The sequence below is a fragment of the Lytechinus pictus genome, chromosome 8 (assembly GCF_037042905.1).
Source record: "Lytechinus pictus isolate F3 Inbred chromosome 8, Lp3.0, whole genome shotgun sequence".
In the NCBI taxonomy this organism is placed as follows: Eukaryota; Metazoa; Echinodermata; class Echinoidea; order Temnopleuroida; family Toxopneustidae; genus Lytechinus; species Lytechinus pictus.
This window is the reverse complement of record NC_087252.1, coordinates 13037449-13056738: the sequence shown is the minus strand read 5'-3', so window position 1 is coordinate 13056738 and position 19290 is coordinate 13037449.

Here is a 19290-nt window from a genome sequence, read left to right as displayed (position 1 = left end):
TGTCATAAATATTTAGTGAGGTTGTTGTACCCGATCTTGGTAAAGAGGGCTTCGTGAAACGGTAAGCGGACAAGTGGCTCACTATCTCCGAGTTAGTCAAGAAGTTAGACTTATGACGGTGTTGAGAAACGGGCCCCTGAACTCCAAAGTCAGTTTATGTACGACTAGATACACCACCTGTAATGTCTTCCAGATTTCGATTACGGTAAAAAGTCTAATATTTGGATGATGATTATTAAAAAAAAACTGATTTTCGTTATGAAATACCCCCTGATTCATTAGAAGAACTAGATGTTCTAGTAGGAAAGGGTAATCTTAGATCCTGGCTGGATCTTATTAAAATTAATTATGGCAGATCCTATTATCCAATTGATTCGTGGTTGCTCTTTCTCTTTTTTCTTGGAGGGCTCTTCTCACTCTCATCAGTTGTATCCCTATTCTATCCAGTGCCATCGCTGCTGCTGCTTCTACTGTTGTAATATGTGCTGTGTGACATAAAAACAGAATTAGAGAGACATTCACTGAGTATGTTGAATGTAAAATGAAGGCATTCCAACCTAATTTTTTAAAAATAATTCTAAGCACTTTTCGTAATCATGAAAGGGATAGATATGTAAAAACTTGATGTGAGCGCGAAACGCGAGCGGAAGAAAATTTAGATTTAAGACCTAAAAACAGGACACTCTATTCATGTTTTGTAATCATGAAAAGGATGGTTAATTTGGTATCTCCCTACATTAATAATGCGAGCGTGAAGCGCGAGCAGAGAATTATTGATATTCTGATCTGGAACTGGATAATTTAAATAAAGAACAAGCTGCCTATATCAATAAACATGCGAGAACCTGTTTTAGATTTAGACCTAGAATCTGGACATTCTGTATATTTTTTTTTACTCCTATAGATCAATAATGCCAGCTCGAAACGTGAGCTGAACAAATTTATATTTCGATCTTAAATAGGGTCAATTTAAGCACTGTTTCAAGCACCGTGTAGGAAAATTGTGAAGTGGATGTGGAATTTGTGGATCACACTTAATAAATGATGCAAGCGAAGCGCTAGCTAATATTTTTGTATTATTATTTTGACCAAGGACCGGGACATTCTAAGGACATTTTGTCATCATGTATGGAAATGATGACTATCTTCCTATTACTTCTAAGCGCGAGATGAAACTTGCCGATATGCCATTCTGAAAAAGGGCAAATTTAGTTATAGGAATTGAAAATATTTTTTTATTCATTAATATAATATGCTTAATGAGAGCGTGGAATTTGTTGATTATCAAAGCTTGAAAAACTGGACATATTAAGCTTTTTGTAGTGAATGAATTGGACGCATGGGTCAATACATTTTTAACATTCATGCAAGCGCAAATAGTGAGCCGAATTTGTTTTTTGTTATGAACTGTAATGAAGATGGGATTTTAAGTAGATTGTTATAGAATTGATAAAGAGGTATACATAACTCATCAATTAAAATGCGCGCGCTAGCTGGTAGGCCTACATTTTTACAATCACATCTGAAAAGGGATGTTTCGAGAACTTTATGGAATACTCGAAGACAATAGGAACTTTGCTTATCAAATAATGCGACCGCGCAGCGTGAGCTGAAAATGTTTACCATAAAACGGACATTTTACAGAGCACCTGAAAAAAATCAATTTGTGAATAAAGAAAATAATGAAAGCTCGATATCCCAGCTGAAATATACTTTGTATATTGACTTCAAAACCATATCAGCCTATATTGAGCAAGATATGAATCTCATAGAACAGGCAATGCGAGCGCGAGCGAAAATTTTATACACTGACGTGAAAGATTTTTCTTCCTCTCGCCTTATTTTATTCACTAGACTTCTTCCTCTTAATTTCCTCTTCTTTTTTTCTTTAATATTCCCCTTTTTTTCTTTCTTTCTCCCCTTGTTTTTGCTCTGCCAATTTTTTTCAGGGGGGGGGGGGGGCTGGGGGGCACACCAAACCGAGCGTGAAGCCCGAGCTTAAAATATTTGATATTCCGATCTGAAAAAGGATACATTTAAGCTCTGTATTTCAAGCTCTTTGTAGCAAAATTGTTAGGCGGATATAGATAACCAGTGGCGTAACTAAGGGGGGGGGGGGGGGGGGCACGTGCTCCCCAATCGACCAGCCCAAAAAACAACAAAAAAAAAAAGGACAAAAAAGAGGGAACGTAGTGGGGGAAGAAGAAATGATTGGATACTATATTATGTTTTAGATATTTAATTATACTACATCAGATTTTGTTCATAACTTTATGAAACATTATTGCTGTTCGCATTGTCTGTTCAATGAGATAAACAATCCTGTTGTACTACAAAACATCACGTTTTCAAGTCAATATACACCAAATATATATCCTCCACACTTAAAATGTTGGGCAACATACTGTCCACTGTGTTGGGTAATGTATGTTGGTAAAATATATATACATACACACACACACACACACACATACACACACACACACATTATATACAGTATATATTATTATTATTGGTAGGCATTATTGATAAATTTCGTGACATATGCTTCCTTTTCATGACTACTAAAAGTGATTACCCCTTTTAAGGTCTAATATTCTGGGAAATTATCCCATTGAGCAAATCTATTACCCAATTATTAGTTTTATTCCCCAATTTGGGCAGAAGGGAGATGACCACCTCCACTGGGCTGAAGTACACATCTTACACATGTTTAATTTAATTTAATTTCTTTTAATATCTTTTTTTTCAAATAATATGTAACTTTCATCAATGTTTTATGACCCGAAAATACCTCTGACCTAGACAAATTGACTTGAAATAACATTCATCTATTATGATTACCATCATATTCGATCTTCACAGAAAAGTAACTTATGATTTTTGAATCATCTTGAAAATGTGGAATGTAAACCAGTCCCTTGGTTAAGTATTTCAATGGCAATACAAAAATAAAGTTTAAATTATTTCCTTTACTTTAGCAAGGAACCTTCCCCGGCCAACAGAATGTTCTTCCGCGGATCCCAAATGTTACCCGAATGACGCTACATGACCAGTGGCACTTGATTACCATCAATTCAATTCAATTCAATTCAATTTTTTTCAATTCAATTCGGTTTATTATGAAAGACATTGTAAAACAGTCCGAAGACTGACACATACAAAGTAGGTACATTAAATTATATACCTACGAATTAACAAAATATAATAAGAACATAATAGTAAGATTAAATATTGCACTCGAGGTTCAGAAATATAATCAAGAATTAAGGGGATAATGCTATATAAAGAGAAAATAGAATGACCGATAAAAAACACACAAAGATATTGGGATATGTATTATGTTGATTGATTTCAATGTAAACTGAGGGGGGGGGGGGACTTGTAAATTATGAAAAAGGAGGTGAAGGGTGAAGGGAAGAAAACAATGTCATACTTTTACACATAAATTATATACGAACATGAACAAGGGTTGACATTGAGTTTAATGGCATATAAAGAGGCACATATCACAGAGCAGCATTCAATAATGCTGTGACATGAGGGATAGTTGAGTTCTTGTATCTCTGAGTTCTGCATCGCGGTAAGTCCAGAAGATGCGCATTACGTAAGGCCGAACTGTGTCGCGAAACAAATTGACGTGTGGGGGGTAACATGTCTCGATGGCGGTGAGATTTGAGAAGACCAAGTCCAAAAACTCAATATGAGATCCTTTCTGCGTTCACATAATGAAGGGAGGCCAAAAAGAGTGAGTTGTTGAGAGTATGAAAGAGATGACGGATACAAAATCATACGAAGAGCTCGTTTTTGGAGTCTTTCAATTTCGTCACTTTGTGTTTTAGTGATTGCAGATCCCCAAACCGGAACACCAAACTCCAACAGTTGACGAATGTACACTTTGTAGATATTTACGAGATCATGCTTATCAACACCAAATTTCTTTAGAATGCAGAGGATATACAGTCTTCTTGAAGAGCGTGAAATCATGTGTTGGACTTGATCATCCCCCATCCGAACAAATCATCACACCAAGAAGGGTTAACGAGTTGACACATTCCAAGTGAACATCCTTGATTGTGATGTCTAGCTGGGGTGGAGGGACCTTCAGGAAGGACACTTGCATGACTTTGCACTTTTCGGGTTTAGGCGTAACGTCATTTGAGATGCACCTTTGACTCAGCAAATTAACATGGTCCTTCATGGAGCTTTGCTGGTTCTTTGGTAAAACCTCCACAACGCTTAAGTCGTCTACATACTTCCATCGATACCTTGTACTTATAGCAGCATCATTGACGAGTACCAGGAAGAGGATAGGCCCAAATTTCGTACCCTGGGGCACTCCGCAAGAGAGACGCAGATGACTAGATGAGTATCCCTGATGTCGAACCATTTGATAACGCTCCGACAAAAAAACTACAGACGGTAGGTAAAACAGAAGCATCTACTCCCAGATTGATCAGCTTTTCAATAACCTTGGTGTGATTGACAAGGTCAAAGGCCTTTGTGAAATCAATTGTACAAATGTTGGCGTAACATCCACTGCGTTCCAAACTCCTGTAGATGAGATCCAGCATATCTACAAGATAATGATTGATTGAGCTTCCTTTCATATTGCCATATTGAGAAGGATCAATGTGAGGCCTGAGATCAGTCATCAACCAGTCTGCTAGAAAGCTCTCAAATAATCTCGACAGGACAGAGGTGATCGAGATTGGACGAAGGTGGTCAAGGCAGGTGACTCGTTGAGTTTTAGGAACAGCGCAAACCGATGCACACTTCCATTTCGCAGGGAAATAACCGACTTTCAGGCATTCATTGAATATCTTGCTCAACGGTCCTGAAATTTCCAATGCGAATTCCTTGAATAGACGAGTAGGAACATCATTGGGATGAGGTGCCTTCGATGAGTTGAGGCGTTTAAGACGCTTATAGACCTCATGTTCCTGGATTACCGGCGGGGATGAAGGGGCTGGGAGATACGCTGGGAGGGCTGACAAGTCTAATGCAGGCAACACGTTGCAGACTTGGGAAAAATGAACATTAAGATTCTCTGCTATCTGACGAGGGGATTCATCCTCAGGACCCAGGGAAAATGACGGCTTCTTGGTCATTCCAGTAAGAGACCGTATCTGTCTGTGCCACTTTCCTGGTTCTGATTGTTTCAGATGCTCGACCTTGTTACGGAAATAGGTTGATTTAGCTCTGCTAATTTCACGTTGAACTTTATTCCTTAGTTGATGGTATCGATCAAACTTTCTACTTCTATGAGCTAGTTCACGCTGGTTAATCAGACTTCGAATTTTTATATTGAACCACAGTTTGTCTCTTTCTCTCCGTTTAAAAGATTTCTCAGGAAAGCAACATGTGTACTGCGTCATGAGCGTACAGTGGAGAATATCTACCATTTCGTCAGGATCACAAGTGGCGTTAAGCTCTTCCCAGCTAAAGTCGGTGATCCATTGCCCAAACTCCCGAACAGAAGAATCACGAAAGGGTCGTATTTTTAACTTGGAAGTCTTGAGAGGTTGTATACAGTCATGTGGGCGCATAACATTAACTCGGTGGTCACAAGAAGCAATCGGGGCATGTATCACAGGGTCTTCAAACAAGTCAGGGATGTTAGTCAGGATTTTATCCAAAACTGAATCACCCCTGGTTGGTTCGGTAACTACCTGTGTCAAAAGAGCATTCTGTTCAATGACATCTGTGACGAGATCATTATAATCTCCCATGACTAGGATCAAGGCTTCCTCTGTAGAGTTGTTCAAATCAGTCATTTTGATAATGTGCTCAGTTATTTCCTGACGATACGGAGAACGAAGCGGAGCATACACAACACAAGCATAAATGTTCTTCGCTAGATGAACAGTCGAAGATGAACTCAGTTTTACCCAAATAATTTCCAGGTATGATGGAAGCAAATCGTTGTACACCAGACGTGATTTTATGTCATTTCTACAGTACAACGCGACACCCCCTCCAGTTCGATCCACACGGTCACCCCGATGTAAAGTGAATTCATGTAAGTCAAAGCAAGATGATGGCTTGTCAGGAGTGAACCAAGTTTCAGTTACTGCGATTAAACTGATACCACTGTACTGGGAGACAACAGTTGCCTCAAAATCGTCAAATTTGTTGCACAATGACCTGGCATTTAGAAGTAGTATTGAGGGCAATGCTGACGAACCACCACCAGTCTTAACATGAATTAAAGTTCTTTCTCTTTTAGATTGTGGAAAGAACAGTTGACGAGAATACATATCAAGTACTACGCTTATTTTCCGTCTTGTTTTCTTGCCAGCCCGACATCCTCTTTTTCTGCGTGCAATACCAAGAGTATGTATTGTAAAAAAGACATCTTGTGGTAAATGGGGTACTGGCTGTAAACTATTCCGTAACTTGAAAAGTTCATTGCGAGTATAACGCAACAATCCATTATTCGGGCGATTGCTCCCGTCCGAAACTATGCAATTAAGCGACATCACGATTAACAAAGCACCAAGTAACAAAAGCGGTTTATGTCCAACTTCAATAAAAATATGAAATAGGCTCTTTTATTTTCAGAGAAAGGACAAAATTTATCGTTAAGATTTACTGTTGATGGCGAGAGCAGCACCCAGAATCTCTAATCAGGAAAGCTTACAAGCTTCTTGACACAGAATCAATGTGCCCCTTTCACCACCTTCATATCTGAAAAATGACTACATCCAAATCATATCGGGAATGATAGTAACTATGACCATATCCTTGTATGCTGGTCTATCAGGCGCTTTCGAAAAAGAGGGAAATAAAAGAAAACAAACACTTTAATAATAAAAATAATATGGTCCATTTATATAGCGCAGCTAATAAAATTGCATATACTCTACTGGGCTTGATACTTGGTATCACCCCGGCTGTAGCTGAGCCGCCATATAGGCGCTAAAGCTTTCAGTAATAAATCCTACCGGGTACCAATTCTCCTGACCTGGGTTGAGTGCAGCACAATGCGGGTAAATTTCTAGCTGAAGGAAAACACGCAATGGCTGGGTTTCGAACCCACGTCCCTCTGATTGAAAGACGAGAATCGTAACCTCTAGACCACGATGCTCCCACTAATTTTTATCTTGGGGCCCCCGTTTCATAAGTTACAACTATTGTAACATTGTCGTCATGACGTTAGGGTAACTGCCACGGAAACAGGGCTCAGAAGCTAATCACAATCAAGGTTTCCATGGAAGGTACAATAGTGGCGAATTAACAATAATAGCGAATTAAAAAATAGTTGCATATCTTTACGAAATTGACAACAGGTCTTGTATCCAAACCTACCCAATATTGTATGTAACATTCTTCTCATTCACGATTTCATTTCCTTGAATATTACCCTCATCTGCAGCACGAAAGTTTGAGATGAATTGATGACTTGTTGAGGGAAGGCTATCAGTACCTGAAGAAAATTGTTTATCTGCATATAAATTGAAAAAAAAAAACACACACAGATAATTTGGTTAAAAAACGTACAGTCCCTAAAATGGCATGGGCAGTATTAAAGCTCTAGTGATGAAAACAGAATTTGTAGGAGGGAGGGGTTGCAAATTTGAAAAAAATCAGAGCATTTTAATTATTCTTTATTTGTTTTATAATTATTATTACTACTATTATTATTACAAATTTTTTATTCAATTTATTTCTATTAATTAATTAATTAATTAATTAATTAATCAATCAATTAATTAATTAATCAATCAATTAATTAATTAATTAATTTTTTTTCGGGGGGGGGAGGGGTGGAATATAAAGGCCTGTCCGGTGACTGATACAAAAAATCTTTCATATACTGACCTGAAAAGGGGAAATTTTATACATGTTTTATAATAAAGAAAATAATGCGCACATAAGGAAACATGATGATGCGAGCTCGATGCACGAGGCAATATTTTTTTATATATTAACCAGAAAAGGGAATTCTTGCTATTAAAAAGCAATGTAAGAAAATTGTGAAGAGATATACATGCACTGGCATACAGACGGGGGCTTGCAGGGGCTCTTGCCCCCAATTTTTCATGACCCAAAGAAGGAAAAAAAACAGAAAAAAATTGTCGAAATTTTTTCCTTGCTCACAACTTCTTATAAATTTTACGCGATAAGCCATATCTAGCCCCCTCAAATATTTTGGCTAATTACGCCACTATATACATATATCTCATTAAAGCAACCACGAAGCGGAGTCAGAATTTTTATATACTGATATAAAATGGGACATTTCCAAGTCGAACTGTTTGAAGGAATTCATGAAGAGGATACATATCTCTCTTATCAGAATGCGAGTGCGCAGCGCGAGCTGATAAACTTTGACGGGACTTGATATTCAGATCACAAATCAAGGCATTCTTTTCACTGTTTGTTATCTGGAATGAGATAAGTAATAAACATCTCGATCGCGAACTGAAATATTTTATATTAGTCAGGTCCAGATTTTAAAATATGTGCTCAGAAAAAGTGCTTTAGGCATTTTGTGTTAATGCTGATTTATCAATAGTTTTAAAGTAATTCAGGGGTGCTGAATCCAAAAATGCTGTTTGCCAAACTTGATTCCGACGTTTTCATCCTCAAATCGGCATAAACAAAATGGCGGCATTTTTAATGCAGTTTCCCATATTAAACGATTTTTATGGGTGATTATATTTCAAAAAATGGGATCTATGCGTTATTTTTTATTCCAAGGGTTGCAAACATAATGTGTCTGATTCCTCAGCCATCTTTAATTCCAAGATGGCTGCCATGATTCACAGCTGCTGATTTGATAAATAATATGGCCAAATGTTTGATAATTTGGGGGCGATGCTGGCATATTCACATTGTGATATCTTCAACGTGTCCGCCATTTTTTCCTCGCCTGCATAACAGAAGCAAGACATGGACGTCGCTTTTCCGACGGCGGCGGCGAAGTCAACATCAAAAGTTAACGGAGGTTAAGTTTTTGAAATGTCACAACTTTTAGGGTATAGATGTCTATTTCATGAAACTTAGGCATGTTAGGATTAAACAACGTCTGTTGACACATGTTGTAGTTACAAAACGTTGTCAAGGTTACCTGGAAATCCAACATAGCGTCCACAACGGCAGTCGTTGTACCATCAACTCCAAAAATAAAGTAAATCCTCACAATCAAAATCATCAAAAAGCTTTCAAGGCAAATAATGAATCAGGACATGTTTACAAGATAGTCAGTGAATGTGTCAGAGAATCCAAGATGACTTTCCAAAATGGCGTCTATAATGGACGTTGTAACTTTGAAATGGTCCAAATTCATATAATATCCACCTGGTAGAAATAACTTTGGGGTCTACCGAGAATAAAATAAAACGTATAAAAAATCGTGGTTCCAAAGGGAAAAATTACATTGGAAAAATTTCAAGGTTTATCAGTGGTGCAGTTTTGCAAACAAAAAATGATGATGGCTTAAAAAATAGTTGCTATTTCTTAAAAATCTGGCTGCAAAGTTCATACTATTTACCTACCATGTAAGAACATTTTTGTGTCTTTCTCATGATTTAAAGGGTCAAATGATATAGGTTAAGACGAATTACAGGGATACACTTTTGTCCATTTTGTAAAAAAAAATAAAGAAGGCTCCAAAAATTACATTCAAATTGGCCAGCATTGTTACAAAAATACAAAAATGACAATACTTTATATCCCATTTAGTGCCACTATTTTGGTGTCTCTGATTCTAAGCCTCATGAAAATATGTTTTACAAGAATTAGTGACATAATTAGATAGTGGTGCAACAATAAGTAAACATCCAAAAACAAACTTTAAAAAATAAGGTACACTTTCACCTAAAAATTTCCATAATTCACTCATAAGTATTTCAAGACACGTCATTTTTGTGCTTAGGACTATCCTATGGTTTCATGATTACGGGACAGCAGTCATCTTTTTACTCAATTTTAGAAGTCACTTTGGACTTTTTACGACGAAAAAGAAACTAACCATCCTTTTATTTGTCCCGATTTATTATTTTAGCCTTTAAACCACAATAGTGTAGATTTTGTTCACCTAATTATGACTATGTTTAGGTGATGGAAGTCTTTTTAGACTTATTTTGAAAGCCAACTTTAAATAATAGGCAAAATGGACAGCTTCATACCATTGTAACTAATCCAAGAGATTATTTAACCCTTGAAACCGTAGTGTAGACACCAACATCATATCTCCAAGATGGATTCAAAATAGATTTTGTCAATTTTTAAGTATCAGCAGCCATTTTAGACTCCTTAATTGGATGCCATCTTGGATTTTTAGACATACAGGACCATTGATTGTCCTTGTAACTTATCCTAATGTATTACTTGACCATTTAAACCAAGGGTTAGACAATATAATCATATACCCCAAGGCGGATATTAAACAAACTTTTTCAGTTTTTAGGTAACAATAGCAATTTTAGACTCCAATGTTGGAAGCCTTCTTGGATTCTTGGACATGCTGAACCTCTGTCCTTGTAACTGGTCCTAATTTATTACTTGACCCTTTAAACCATGGGTTAAACACCAAAATCATATACCCCTGGCTGATATTAAACAAACTATGTCAGTTTTTCGGTAAGAACGGCCTATATAGACTCCATTTTTGGAAGCCATTATGGATTTTTGGACATACTGGAATCACTAACTGTCCTTGTAACTTGTCCAAATCAAATAATGACCCTTTAAACCATGCGTTATACTAAAAAAAATCATATTCTCCAGGTGGTTATTTAACAAACTGTGTCGGTTTGTAATTAAAGACAGACATTTTATACTCCATTTTTGGAAACCATCTTGGATTTTTGGACATGGAGGACCATAGACTGTCTTTTTTTACTTGTCCCAACGTATTTCTTGACCCATTAAACCATGGGTTAGACAATAACATCATATCTCCAAGGCAGATATTAAACAAACTATGTCGGGTTAGGTTTTTTTTTTATAGATAACAACAGCTATTTTAGACTCCAATTTTGAAAGCCATCTTGGATTTTTGGACATAGTGGACTGTTCAATGTCCGTGTAACTTGTCCCGGTTTACTTCTTGACCCTTGAAATCACCAATGAATAAAACCCAAATAAAGACACTAAAATACGTAATAGATGAATTATAAATTTTTAGGCCATGGCAGCCATTTTTACGCAATCTTGGATTTTCAGGTACCCTGGAGTGCTTCACTCTTTCCTTTTTCGCCCTCCACCATTGAATACATGTATGCACGGAAAAGGGTGTCTGGGGTAGATAAAGTGCCGGTTATTTAAATTTTCAGTTAATGGCGGCTATCTTATACGCCATCTTGAAAATAACCACTCTCCCGGATACGGATTTTGGTGGATTTTTAGTATGTTATTTCTGAGATCAAATAGTACCAAAAACCGTTGAAAAACATTTTTGTTACACGTTTTGGGGGTCAAAATAGAGTAAAAATCGGTGTAGAATGGCGGTCATATTGTTTTGCCATTTTGAGGATTTTAACATCAAAATCAAGGTTGGCAAACAGCAAATTTGGACTCAGTGCCCTCAAATTATGTTAAAGCACTTCTCAATTCAGCATTAACACGATTTGCCTAAGGCAGTCTACTTTTCTCAAATCTCGACCTGACATGAAAAACATAAGTTTTTAGGACTGTCTGTAAGAATTCATGATTGGTATACAGATCTCACTGATAAAGGACTGGGCATGCATGAACAAGATGGATATTTATAGACAAATATTGAGATCGTGAAGCGCTATTTCTTATCTATTAACCCCCACAAAAGTTGGTTTCAAGCACCGTTCTTTTGCTTTTCAATAACAGGATATTTTGAACGCCATCTTAACCCTCTTTAATATGATATGAATCTAATTAAACAAGCAATGTGAGCTCGAATCGCGATCGGAATGTTCATTTTGATTTATTGACTTGAAAGAACTGCCATTACAATTTTCCTTTTTTTTTCTTGTATATGTATTTTCCTCTCATTTCCAGGCTTAACTATTCATAATTTCAAGGAAAATATTAACAGATATTTCTTCCTTTACAAGGCTATATCTATTGTTTTTTTCTATTTTCTTCTTCCTGTTTTTTTCTTTCTCACTCTATTTCCTTTCTCTCCTTATTCCGTGTCATGTTTCTTCATTTTCCCTTTTTCCCTTTCATGCTCTGTCTTTTTCTTTACATCACTTGGAGAGGTAAGTCACCAACGTGAGAAGTGGCGGTCCCAGCTTGCATCTGCTTAATAAAACAAAATAAATATCCCCTCCCCGCTACTTCATGGAGGACGGAGTGTTGGGCTTTTTCGGCATTGTCTCTTTCATCTCTCCTCATTTGTCCTTTTCGCCTTTTCACTTCCATTCAAGTCGCATTTCCGGGGGGGGGGGGTGGGACGTTGGATGGTTCCTTCGCCCTCTGCAAACTCAGCTAGTCCTGTCTCATGCCCCTTTCCCCTCTTCTATTTTCCGTCTTTTCCCTTTTTCCTCTCTGATCTTTCCCCTCCTTTTTCCCCTTCTTATCCTAACAATCATGTAGTGGCCCCCTTGGATGCACACACTTTGTAGAGCTGCTGATATCATTTTCCTTGAATTTGTAATTCATCTATTGCCATTAATATAGATATATAGGCTTTAAAGGTACCAGACAAGATACTGGGGAAAAGTTCAGAGCTACTCCACATAAACCTGTATGTGATGACGCTGCTGAACTCGCAAGGAAGTCCAGCCGCTGATATCACCAGACTTGAAATAAGGAGTACTAGCTTTGCCAAGATCAATATGATAGGAACATGGATATCAGAAGCATGGGATTAGGTAAACTTGTAATTGTAAAGTCTGAAATGGGGCGTATCAACATTAAGCTGATGGGAATAAGCGAACTGAAATGGACAGGAATAGGATACTTTCACTTCGATGATCATACAGTGTATTACTCTGGGAACAATACCATCAAAAGATATAGCGTAGCATTGATCATACACAAGCACCTCAATAAGACAGTGTTGGGATACAATCAAATCAATGATAGAATCATCTCAATAAGACTAAAGGGACACCCTACCAATGTAACAGTTGTACAGGTTTATACTCCAGCCTCGGAATCAGAAGAAGAGACAGAGGAATTTTATGAAAAAATACCACAGGTCATAGACTCTACACAAAAAAGAGACCTACTACTGATCATTGAAAACCATACTGCAAAAGTTGGAGAGGAAAGAGTACCCGGAATGGCTAGAAAATATGGACTTGGAGAACGAAATAGAGAACAAAATGAGATACTTATTGAGTTTTGCGTTTTGCGTTGGAAACATTCTAATTAACTTCCAGAAACCTAGACGTCGAATGCACACATGGATATTCCCAAACAAACAGTACATAATTCGTATAGATTATATCATGTGTAGTAGTAGTCGGTGGAAAAGTGAAATATCATAGTTGCAAAACCCTTCCAGGAGCCCACTGTTGATCAGATCTTCAGCTACTCATCTCAAATATCAAAATAAAGCTGAAAAAAAATACTAAAACTAAAACAAGGGATTTTTACGACTTCCAATGAATTCCTAGCGAATATGGAGTACAGGTGAAATACACTTTTGCTATTCTTAGCGAAATGGATGGAAAAAGAAATGGATTCTAACGAGCTATGGGGAGAAATTAGACACATTATTCAAGAAAAGGCAAGGAAATACATTCCAAAGAAGAAACAAAAAAGATAAACAAAGTGGCTTACAGAAGATACAATTTGTGAGGAAGTGAAAAGCTAAATAGTAAATTTCAACAACAGGCAAGAAGAGACAAATAATCATATATTAATAGGTAATGCCAACAAATTTAGGAGAACAACAGAAAAGGAAAGACTAGAGACTTATGCAAGAAGAAGTGGTAAGCATGTATCAAGAATGGGTATCATTAAAATTTATCAGTACTTGACCTACCCTGAAAAAGAAGACACCAAGAAAAAATGGCAAGAGTATACTTGCTATCTCTACAAAAGAATGCTAGTATAACCCAATCGTATGAACCTCATAATTTTGAGAATGAATCAAATGTTTCATAGAGGTGAGGAAAGCTATAGAAGGAATTCATGATGGAAAGGCTTCAGCAACTGGTGGCATATCAATATAACTCTTGAAAGCTGAAGAAGATTCCATCAAGATAAACACAAGTCTATGCCAAACCATCAAGAAAACCACTGTGTGGCCCAATGAATTGAAAAGATCAGTGTTCATACCAATCTACAAGAAAGGTGATCCATCAGAATGCTCAAATTACAGAACCATTGCTCTTATACCACATACGCAAAATTCTACTTAAGAAATTACAGAAGCGAATGGAACCAATAATCAAACATGAACTCCAAGATGAACAGGCTGGCTTCCGGAAATGTAAAGGAACAAGAGATCAGAATGCAAACCTGAGATGGATAATGGACAAAAGAAAGGGAGTATCAACAAGATGAATATTTATATTTATTGATTACAGCAAAGCTTTTGACTATGTGGATCATGACTCACTGTGGAATGTTTGGCATACTATGGGAGTACCTGAACATCTCACAGTACTTATTAGAAATCTGAAATTGGAGAAACAAATTACTTTAACAGAGAGAAAGGCGTGAGACAGGGGTGAATTTTATCTCCGTACCTTTTCAATCTACATGGTGAGCATATCATGAGACTAGTTGAGGAAACAATTGTAGGCATCAAAGTAGGGTGTATTACTGTGAACAATCTGCTGTATACCGTTGATACAACATTATTGCAGAGAACGAGGAGGACTCGAGGACACCAATTTCAAAAGTACAAGCAGAAAGTCGAAAAATCAGACTAAACGTTAATATATATAGATATACATGTATATATATATATAAAGGGTATGACTTCTTGCAATCTCAAAAACTTTACATTTAGAAATAAAAACATCGAAGTTGTAAAAAGTTTTGTATTCCTTGGATCCAAAGTAGAAAAGGATGCTGGCTGTGTCTCAGAAATAGGGCGGCGAATCGTTCTTGGGAAATCTGCGATGGCTAGACTCAACAAGCTAATGAAAAATAGAAATATTAGCAAGAAAGCAAAGGTAGAGATGATAAATACATTAGTATTCTCCGTTCTATTAAATGGAAGCGAATGCTGGAAAGTCTAGAAGGCAAGAGGAATACATTAGATGCCTTTGAACTATGGCGTTAGCGCAGGATGTTGAGGATTTCTTGGACTAAAAAGAGAACAAATAAGAAAATCATTGAAGAAGTAGAATCGAGCTACTCCCTTGAGACGACAGAGACTAAAATATTTTTGACACATTATCAGATCAAAAGGTGTGAAGCAGGACATCATGCCTGGGAAGGTACAAGGCAGAAAGAGAAGAGGAAAATAAAGGAATAGATACTTGGAAGGAATAACAAAAGAAACTGGAAAATTTTTGAGAGAAATAGGCATGCTTTCACATGAGAGAACAGCATGGAAAATGTTTGTCCGTGGGCTCACCATAGGAGTCAAGATCGACTCGAGGGCACATAACATCTTAACACTAATGTACTACCATGGAAATTACTACTCATGGACATTGGAGGACGAATATCATGGGGCACCGTGCACCTGTTTTGATGAAAACAGTGGTATTTTGATTTCAAGTTTGTTACTTTTGACAAGTACACATACTATGGATGTTTAACTCTCTTGAGCAAATTTTTATAGTTCCATTCATTGAGACAAGACCTTTTCCATTGTGGCTGTGGCCACCTATTGCTCTGTCATTCTGTGGACAATGGTATGTCTCTACTATGTAGACATCAACTTCTGCACACTAGGGTACAATGCTCTCTCACAAGGATGTCTACTGAAGTGTACCGCTCAATAGTTAGTTGTGGTATCAGCAATGCCAAATTAGCAAAAAACCCTTCCTTACAAAAGCATGAACAGAATGGGAACTAGACTGTGAATACAAATGCATGAGAAACGTTTTTCCCATTGCTAATTACATCAAGTCCCTACTGATTTCCTCTTGATTTTTCGCTCTTTCAGTTTTAGATATGCATGTTGACATTGCTGGACTCTGAATACTTGGTTCACACACAGAAGGGGTGGGGGAGAAACAGTCCCAGGTGCCATTTAACCCCCAAACTTGTGCCTGACATATTGAGTTTCCCAGCGGCTTAGAAATCACAAAGTGCACCAGGTTTTAATAAAGGTAATAGGTGTGGTTTACCGCCCCCCTAACAGTGAGAATGAGGAAAGTCTAATAAATCACTCCTTGTAAACAACTGATTATATTTCTTCCCGTTAACTTGATGTTGGGTTTCTAATCATGGGAGACTTCAATGACCTTGATATATCTTGTTTGACATCGGATATGAGTTTGCTCCAAGCTGTAGACAAGACAACATGGGGAGCCAGAATCTTAGACGAAAACATCACTTACGTCTATACTATAAGTCACAATGTTTATGTCACCTGTACTAGAATCATGTGATCATAAATCACTCCTTTGGTCCTCAAGTGACTTTACCCCGGCTAAAATGAATCGCGTGAGTAAAAAAAATAACAAAACCAATGAAGGGCAGTGCCATTCGTGAATTTGGCCTTAAACTCCTTGACTGTGATTTGTCGAGTGCCTTCAAATCTAACATTGTAGACAATAAATGCGATGAATTCTACAATTTTCTGTTACGTTTGTCAAAAATTGGCTACTTATTTCTCAAAGGCCTTCGATCGGATTGACCACAACCTGGCTGTAACAAAGCTGTTAGACATGAAGTTTCAACCAGCGTTGGTTGCATATACAGAAAAATAGAAACTGTAATTAAGTGTATTTTTTGTCATCATAATAATTAATATCATTTAAAAGGTGTACATCAATAAAAATATATGCATCTCCCCTTTTCATTTACAGTTAACCTCAATGTTCATAATGCACACATGACTTAGCACAATGGAAAGCGGCGAACAATCAAAATTACGAGTTTGAGTAGATTGTTCTGACTTTTACCGCTATCTATTCGGAGAAAAGTTCATAACTTGAATGACTATCTTTTCTTCTTCCATATGAGATCTTATGCGTAAAATATGAATGAAACATGGTCAAGCAAAATTTGCCTGATAATAGGCCTATGCTAACAAAGCAACAGACAATAGGCTAACAGTGTCCTCGCCTGAAAAAAAGCGAAGGAGTAGAACAATGTGAGGGAAATAATCATCTTATTTCCCGAAGTCTACGACGAAAAGCAGTTGTTTACCAAAAAAAAACACCAGCCACAAGACTTGGTTAATCCAGTAGGTCGCCAAAGTGGTGATCGCAAGGGTGAACATCCACGGCGCCAGTTGCGGAGTTACGAAAGTCGCGGGAGGGGGGGGGGGGGTGCGGCAAAACCGACGCCTCTAGAAACGTGGGATGAGAATCTACATTTTCAATAAGAAGAGCTCTGGTGAAGTGGATCATTTTAACGGAGGGACTCGATCGTCCAGTCGCCCGAGAGATAGCGGGTCACGGCGATGGGGGGGGGGGGGGGGGGGGGGGGTAGACAGATAAACACACACACACACGCACACACACACACACACACACACACATATATATATATATATATATATATATATATATACATATATTTCTCTCCACGATCACATCCTCCCCGGCTTGCAGTGGCCATGGCCACAATCGTAGAATGGATGGAGGATGAAGGCGGCCTGCGAATCGACTCAATTGTGCAGAGTGAAGAAGCTTCTAAAATAAGAAGACAACTCGCCCGACGGGCACGTTGAATGCGTCAACCGTAACCATGGACCTATAACTCACTCCCACACGAAGAGGAAGCGGCGGAGACGCCCGCAAGCTTGACCCACACAGAAAGCAGTTTATCAGATAGACTGTTGAACTTGGCCGAAGGCCTGGCGGCGGACAGCTCACTTCTGCATTTGCCGCCACGGGAAAATTAACCGTTGGTCTCGTGTGAACTCGCCGACCCAATGGGGTAGGTGCGCCCAGGAGGCAGGCATAGAAATGCCGACGGAGGAAAAACCTGGGCCTTGAAACACGCCTGAACGCACGTACGTACACAGCCGACATTCTAAATGAGATATGCGGCCGTTACTCTCATCCGCGGTGGTGCTTACACAACCGGGAAAAAGCTGTGAATGACAACGGGAGGGGTATCTAGCATTGAAATAGCCGATTCCCTCTGGGTGTTCGGTGCGGCTGCAGACAAGGAGGTTAATCACAACCATAGCGCACCGGACAGTGGTAGCATAGCGATTACTAAGTATAGGAGAGCTATCAATCGCCGTGACATTCAACTCCGATATTTGAGCTCATAAGCTCGGCAGAGCTACAAGAGAAATAATGAGCCATGCCGCTGAGCGGTATTGGCGTTCATATCGGAGAGTCGCCTTCTCTACAGCGGTGGCCGCTGGAGACCGGGTATCTATACTAGCCCATGGACATGTTCATGGATTATCTATTGTTACTATCTATTGTTATTATAACAATAGACTTATCCTCCATGGATAGGTTCCTGTACCAGCCTTGACTCTAACCTTAGATGGAAAGTGTAGGAATTAATACAAAGAGAGAGCACCATAACTTTCATATAGAAAGTGAGGTTCAAGCCAAAAGCTGACGGTCCCGTCGCCTTGGCGGAGGGTACGCTGGCGTGAAAGGTTGCCCACTCGAAGGCAGCCAAAAATTCTCACGAGAGGAGGATGTCATGCGGTATGTAAATTTTTTTCCCCTCCAATCTACGGGCCCGCCCGTGGGTAGATTAGAGGGAGTTACCGCTGAAAGAGCGATCGTGGACGTAGACTAGAGCGAATCCAGAAAATTGGAAGCACCTGCATATTAATTTGGGATACCAATGCAGGTGAGCAGGCTGAAAAATTCAGATGAATCGCCGACGGCTCCCCAGAGTGCGGGCTGGCGGGAGAAATCTCGATCCGCTCATTGCCCGACACCAGCGAATAGAATGATAGAAAACATGGGGGTACAAGCCTGCTCTGCTCACAGGCGTGGTAAAGCAACAAAATCGGCTGCAACGTCCAACCAGCGACAATCGGGGGCTTGCCAACTTGCTGGGGATGAGACCCATATGTCGGCGGCACTTGTACATTGCGAGAGATCACCCGTGCAGGTGAATTTCATAGAGAAATGTCCTAGAGAAAGCCGGTGGCTGGTGTGAGACTGCTGATAAGCACGGCCGTCACGTAGCAGCGGTCTAAAATGACCGAGAACATGAGGATAAGAACCCGTCATGCTCAGGGATGTATTGATGCAACCTGTAAGGATGCAACGCCCAGCAATCGGTTACCGGGAG